The following is a 7,712-nucleotide window of genomic DNA, read 5'->3' on the forward strand; positions in this document are numbered from 1 at the left end:
CAGACCCACCTGCCCGCTCAGGCTCTGCAGACGATACCCATCACCTGGCCGTTTGCTGTGTGGGGTCTGGACCTTGTCGGCCCCTTGCAGAAGGCACCCGGGAGCTACACGCACCTGCTGGTCGCCATTGACAAATTCTCCAAGTGGATCGAGGTCCGACCCCTAAATAGCATCAGATCCGAGCAGGCGGTGGCGTTCTTCACCAACATCATCCATCGCTTTGGGGTCCCGAACTCCATCATCACCGACAACGGCACCTAGTTCACCGGTAGAAAGTTCCTGGACTTCTGCGAGGATCACCACATCCAGGTGGATTGGGCCTCCGTGGCTCACCCCACGACGAATGGGCAAGTAGAGCGTGCCAACGGCATGATCCTGCAAGGACTCAAGCCGCGGATCTACAACGACCTCAACAAGTTCGGCAAGCGATGGATGAAGGAGCTCCCCTCGGTGGCCTGGAGTCTGAGGACAACGCCGAGCCGAGCCACGAGCTTCACACCGTTCTTTCTAGTCTATGGGGCCGAGGCCATCTTGCCCACAGACTTAGAATACGGTTCCCCGAGGACGAGGGCCTACGACGACCAAAGCAATCGAGCTAACCGAGAAGACTCACTGGACCAGCTGGAAGAGGCTCGGGACATGGCCTTACTACACTCGGCGCGGTATCAGTAGTCCCTGCGACGATACCACGCCCGAGGGGTTCGGTCCCGAGACCTCCAGGTGGGCGACTTGGTGCTTCGGCTGCGACAAGACGCCCGAGGGCGGCACAAGCTCACGCCTCCCTGGGAAGGGCCGTTCGTCATCGCCAAGGTTCTGAAGCCCGGGACGTACAAGCTGGCCAACAGTCAAGGCGAGGTCTACAACAACGTTTGGAACATCCGACAGCTACGTCGCTTCTACCCTTAAGATGCTTTCAAGTCATTCATACACCTCGTTCACACACAAAGTCTAACTGATAGTCGCCTAGAGGGGGGGGGGGTGAATAGGGCGAAACTGAAATTTACAAATATAAACACAACTACAAGCTGGGTTAGCGTTAGAAATAAAAACGAGTCCTGCGAGAGAGGGTGCAAAACAAATCTTAAGCAAATAAGGAGTGTGACACAAGGATTTGTTTTACCGAGGTTCGGTTCTCGCAAACCTACTCCCCGTTGAGGTGGTCACAAAGACCGGGTCTCTTTCAACCCTTTCCCTCTCTCAAACGGTCCCTCGGACCGAGTGAGCTTCTCTTCTCAAATCAAAACCGGGAACAAATCTTCCCCGCAAGGGCCACCACACAATTGGTGCCTCTTGCTTTGATTACAATGGAGTTTTGATCACAAGAACAAGTGAGAAAGAAAAGAAGAAATCCAAGCGCAAGAGCTCAAAAGAACACGACAAATCTCTCTCGCTAATCACTAGAGCCTTGTGTGGAATTGGAGAGGATTTGATCTCTTTGGTGTGTCTAGAATTGAATGCCTAGCTCTTGTAAGTGGTTGAGAAGTGGAAAACTTGGATTCAATGAATGGTGGGTGGTTGGGGGGTATTTATAGCCCCAACCACCAAACTAGCCGTTTGGTGGGGCTGACTGTCGTATGGTGCACCGGACAGTCCGGTGTACACCGGACATGTCCGGTGCGCCAGCCACGTCACCAAAGCCGTTGGGATTCGACCGTTGGAGCTCTGACTTCTGGGCCCGCCAGGATGTCCGGTGGCGCACCGGACATGTACTGTAGAGTGTCCGGTGCGCCAGTATGGGCGTGCCTGACTTCTGCGCGCGCTGGCGCGCATTTAATGCGCTGCAGGTAGTCGTTGGCGCCGAAATAGCCGTTGCCCCGCAGTTACACCGGACAGTCCGGTGTACACCGGACATGTCCGGTGAATTATAGCGGAGCAGCCGTTGCGAATTCCCGAGGCTGCCAAGTTCTAGAGCCGCGTCCTCTTGGAGCACCGGACAGTCCGGTGAATTATAGCGCGCCGACTGTGAAAATTCCCGAGGCTGAGGAGTTCAGCACGAAGTCCCCTGGTGCACCGGACACTGTCCGGTGGCACACCGGACAGTCCAGTGCGCCAGACCAGGGAGCCTTTCGGGATGCCTTTAGCTCTCTATTTTGAACCCAACATTGGTCTTTTTAATTGGCTTGTTGTGAACCTTTGACACCTATATAACTTATACACTAGAGCAAACTAGTTAGTCCAATTATTTGTGTTGGGCAATTCAACCACCAAAATTATTTAGGAACTAGGTGTAAGCCTAAATCCCTTTCAATCTCCCCCTTTTTGGTGATTGATGCCAACACAAACCAAAGCAAATATAGAAGTGCATAATTGAACTAGTTTGCATAATGTAAGTGTAAAGGTTGCTTGGAATTGAGCCAATATAAATACTTACAAGATATGCATGGATTGTTTCTTCATTTTTAACATTTTGGACCACACTTGCACCATAGATTTTGTTTTTGCAAATTCTTTTGTAAATCCTTTTCAAAGTTCTTTTGCAAATAGTCAAAGGTAAATGAATAAGATTTTACGAAGCATTTTCAAGATTTGAAATTTTCTCCCCCTGTTTCAAATGCTTTTCCTTTGACTAAACAAAACTCCCCCTAAATGAGATCCTCCTCTTAGTGTTCAAAAGGGTTTTGATATATCATTTTTGAAATACTACTTTCTCCCCCTTTTGAACACAATAAGATACCAATTTGAAATTTACCAATTGAAAATCTCCAATTTTAAAATTAGGTGGTGGTGCGGTCCTTTTGCTTTGGGCAAATATTTTCTCCCCCTTTGGCATGAATCGCCAAAAACGGAGTCATTAGAGCCCTTGAAGTACTTTCTTCCCCTTTGGTCATAAATAAATGAGTGAAGATTGTACCAAAGACGAAGTCCTTTTGCTTTGAACTCTCCCCAAAAAGATGGAGAGATGCGCGGAGCGACGGCGAAGGGTGAGTTACGGAGTGGAAGCCTTTGTCTTCGCCGAAGACTCCAATTCCCTTTCAATACACCTATGACTTGGTTTGAAATAGACTTAAAAAACACATTAGTCATAGCATATGAAAGAGACATGATCAAAGGTATACAAGTGAGCTATGTGTGCAATTTAGCAAAAGAAATTGCGCGAATCAAGAATATTGAGCTCATGCCTAAGTTTGTTAAAAGTTTGTTCATCAAGAGGCTTGGTAAAGATATCGGCTAATTGATCTTTAGTGTTGATGTAAGAGATCTCGATATCTCCCTTTTGTTGGTGATCCCTAAGAAAATGATACCGAATGGCTATGTGTTTAGTGCGGCTATGCTCGACGGGATTATCCGCCATCTTGATTGCACTCTCATTATCACATAGCAAAGGGACTTTGGTTAATTTGTAACCGTAGTCCCGCAGGGTTTGCCTCATCCAAAGCAATTGCGCGCAACAATGGCCTGCGGCAATGTACTCGGCTTCGGCGGTGGAAAGATCGACCGAATTTTGCTTCTTTGAAGCCCAAGACACCAAGGATCTTCCCAAGAACTGGCAAGTCCCCGATGTGCTCTTTCTATTGATTTTACACCCCGCCCAATCGGCATCCGAATAACCAATCAAATCAAATGTGGATCCCCTAGGATACCAAAGCCCAAACTTAGGAGTATAAACTAAATATCTCAAGATTCGTTTAACGACCGTAAGGTGAGCCTCCTTAGGGTCGGCTTGGAATCTTGCACACATGCATACGGAAAGCATAATATCCGGTCGAGATGCACATAAATATAGCAAAGAACCTATCATCGACCGGTATACCTTTTGATCGACGGATTTACCTCCCTCGTCGAGGTCGAGATGTCCATTGGTTCCCATGGGTGTCTTGATGGGTTTGGCATCCTTCATTCCAAACTTGGCTAGAATATCTTGAGTATACTTCGTTTGGCTTAGGAAGGTGCCTTCTTGGAGTTGCTTCACTTGAAATCCTAAGAAATACTTCAACTCCCCCATCATAGACATCTCGAACTTTTGTGTCATAATCCTACTAAACTCTTCACATGTAGATTTGTTAGTAGACCCAAATATAATATCATCAACATAAATTTGGCATACAAACAAATCATTCTCAAGTGTTTTGGTAAAGAGTGTAGGATCGGCCTTTCCGACTTTGAATCCATTTGTAATAAGAAAATCTCTAAGGCATTCATACCATGCTCTTGGGGCTTGCTTGAGCCCATAAAGCGCCTTAGAGAGCTTATAGACATGGTTAGGGTACTCACTATCTTCAAAGCCGGGAGGTTGCTCAACATAGACCTCTTCTTTGATTGGTCCATTGAGGAAGGCACTTTTCACGTCCATTTGATAAAGCTTAAAGCCATGGTAAGTAGCATAGGCCAATAATATGCGAATTGACTCAAGCCTAGCTACGGGTGCATAGGTTTCACCGAAATCCAAACCTTCGACTTGGGAGTATCCCTTGGCCACAAGTCGAGCTTTGTTCCTTGTCACCACACCATGCTCATCTTGCTTGTTGCGGAAGACCCATTTGGTTCCTACAACATTTTGATTAGGACGTGGAACTAAATGCCATACCTCATTCCTAGTGAAGTTGTTGAGCTCCTCTTGCATCGCCACCACCCAATCCGAATCTTGTAGTGCTTCCTCTACCCTGTGTGGCTCAATAGAGGAAACAAAAGAGTAATGCTCACAAAAATGTGCAACACGAGATCTAGTGGTTACCCCCTTATGTATGTCGCCGAGGATGGTGTCAACGGGGTGATCCGGTTGGATTGCTTGGTGGACTCTTGGGTGTGGCGGCCTTTGCTCTTCATCCTCCTTGTCTTGATCATTTGTATCTCCCCCTTGATCATTGCCATCATCTTGAGGTGGCTCTTTTGCTTGATCTTCTACTTCATCAACTTGAGCTTCATCCTCATTTTGAGTTGGTGGAGACGCTTGCGTGGAGGAGGACGGTTGATCTTGTGCATTTGGAGGCTCTTCGGATTCCTTAGGACACACATCCCCAATGGACATGTTCCTTAGCGTGATGCATGGAGCCTCTTCATTACCTATCTCATCAAGATCAACTTGCTCTACTTGAGAGCCGTTAGTCTCATCAAACACAACGTCACAAGAAACTTCAACTTGTCCAGTGGACTTGTTAAAGACTCTATATGCCCTTGTGTTTGAATCATATCCTAGTAAAAAGCCGGTTAGGAGTTCATAAGATGTCTTCTTGAGGATTCGGTGTAGATATAACCGGTTGATGGCGTAGCAGGCGGTGTTGATCGCCTCGGCCCAAAACCGATCTGAAGTCTTGTACTCATCAAGCATGGTCCTTGCCATGTCCAATAGAGTTTGATTCTTACTCTCCACTACACCATTTTGTTGTGGCGTGTAGGGAGAAGAGAACTCATGCTTGATGCCCTCCTCCTCAAGGAAGCCTTCGATTTGAGAGTTCTTGAACTCCGTCCCGTTGTCGCTTCTAATTTTCTTGATCCTTAAGCCGAACTCGTTTTGAGCTCATCTCAAGAATCTCTTTAAGGTTTCTTGGGTTTGAGATTTTTCCTGCAAAAAGAACACCCAAGTGAAGCGAGAATAATCATCCACTATTACAAGACAATACTTACTCCCGCCGATGCTTATGTAAGCAATCGGGCCGAATAGATCCATGTGGAGTAGCTCAAGCGGCCTGTCGGTCGTCATGATGTTCTTGTGTGGATGATGGGCTCCAACTTGCTTTCCTGCCTGGCATGCGCTACAAACCCTGTCTTTCTCAAAATGAACATTGGTTAATCCTAAAATGTTGTTGGAGCGAAGGCAGAAACGCCACCCTTCGCTCGAAGTCTCCGCTGTATAGCCGCTGCTCTGACAGACAAAGCAGGCAGGGACACCCTTCGCTTGATCGGCACCAGACGAAGACCGGCGACGAAGGCATCCCACAGTGCGGCCTCGTCCAGCTCAGAGGCCCACGTGCGATCCGGCCCATTGTAACAGGCCCTGCGTGGCCGCCGCGTGTTACGGGCCTAATTTGTAAAGGCATCCCTGTAATTACAGTCTGTAACCCTGCTTTATGGGAATATTCTGGGGATAACCTAGGTAGCTGAGGGCACATGCGTCCTTAACACAAGGCGCTGGGCGTTCAGGTACCTATAAATACCCCCGCACAGTGCCCGTGAGAGGCCTGGTTAACAGAGCTATTTGCCATCTCACGCGTAACCCTACTGTCTACACTGTTCACCCCTGTTGGCCTCCTTGCGACTGATAGCAAGTTCCAACATTTGGCGCCCACCGTTCGTGCTACGAAAAAACCACCCGCGATGGCACCCAAGAGAGCTAACCCGAAGCCGGACGAGGCTGCGAAGGCAGCACTGCTTGCCGCAAGAAAGGGCAAGGCCCTCGCCCTCACCCAATCCACCCATCAAGAGCCCACTGAAGACAATGTTCCCCGCACCTGCGAAGACGACACCTTCCGCACCTGCGGGGCCGAAGGACAATCGCAGCCGCCCCCAGGCTTCGCCCCACTGGAGGGCGCGGACCTCACCGAGGACGGTGAGGTCCTCGGTGTCTCAACAGAAGAACAGCTACAGCTGCGCGCCCTGCGCCTCAAGAACCGCAATCTCCAGAGGCAGAAAGAGATACTGGAGGCCAAGCACCAGCGTGTGTCCGCACTAGCCAAGGTGCGGCAAATGATACGCGACGAGGAGCAGAAGGCCCAAGACCTCGAGCGCGAGATCGCGCTGATGCAGCGCGAAGGCCACCTTGGCCTGCAGCAAGAGCCACCCCTCCAGTAGCGCGCACAACCGGAAGACACGCGCGTAGGCCACCTCGGCCTGCAGCATGGCCCACCCCTGTAACACCGGGCACAGCCGGAGAACCCGCGTTTCCCCCAGCGTGACCACACCGTCCAGCACGGCGCGCCTTTCCAAGGGGTCAACTACCTCGACGAGCGAAGTCCCCTGGCGCCACACCTGCAAGTGACGCCTTGGCCAGCTAACTTCCGAGCAGGGACCTATCCCAAGTACAACGGCAGCACCGACCCGGCGCAGTACATAATGAGTTATCAGGTCGCCGTTGCATCCGCCGGAGGGGACGACGCCACAATGGCGAAGTCTTTCATCATCGCCCTAGAGGGCCCAGCAGTCACCTAGTTCACCAGATTGCCTCCGCTGTCCATTGATTCATGGAGAAGTCTCAGGGACAAGTTCCTGCTCAACTTCCAAGGGTACCGCCCAGACACCGACGCCTTGGCCGAGCTCTCGCTTTGCAAACAGCTGGAAAAGAAGACTCTGCGGGAGTATTACCGCAAATTCTTAACACTCAAGTCACAGCTGCCCTCCGTCGATGATCAGATCGCTATCCACTACGCCATCAGTGGCCTTCGGGCCGGCGTCCTCTACAGCCACTGTATCAGAGATCCACCCAAGAACCTCCAGGAGCTATATCAGCTCTTTGAAAAATATGCCAAATCCGAAGAGCTCCACCAGCGCAAGGTTGAGTCACAGCGGAAGCCCAAAGATGCCCCGCAGTCCAGCCGCACGTGGACGAGGACTCCGCAGCCAGACTCCGGTCGAGATGGCCGCAGTCAGCAGCAAGTGCACAACATCGCCAACCAGCAGCCTGCTGCTGACCCCCCTCGTCGCCAGGAATATCCCCCCCAGGGCCGCGGAAATGGAACTCATGGCAGGGGCCGAGGGCGCGCGCAGCCGCCGCGCCGGTTCTACTGCCTTTTCCACGGCGAAGACTGCGCCCACCAAACCAAAGACTGCCCCAAAACGAA

The sequence above is a fragment of the Zea mays genome, chromosome 7 (assembly GCF_902167145.1).
Source record: "Zea mays cultivar B73 chromosome 7, Zm-B73-REFERENCE-NAM-5.0, whole genome shotgun sequence".
Classification (NCBI taxonomy): domain Eukaryota; kingdom Viridiplantae; phylum Streptophyta; class Magnoliopsida; order Poales; family Poaceae; genus Zea; species Zea mays.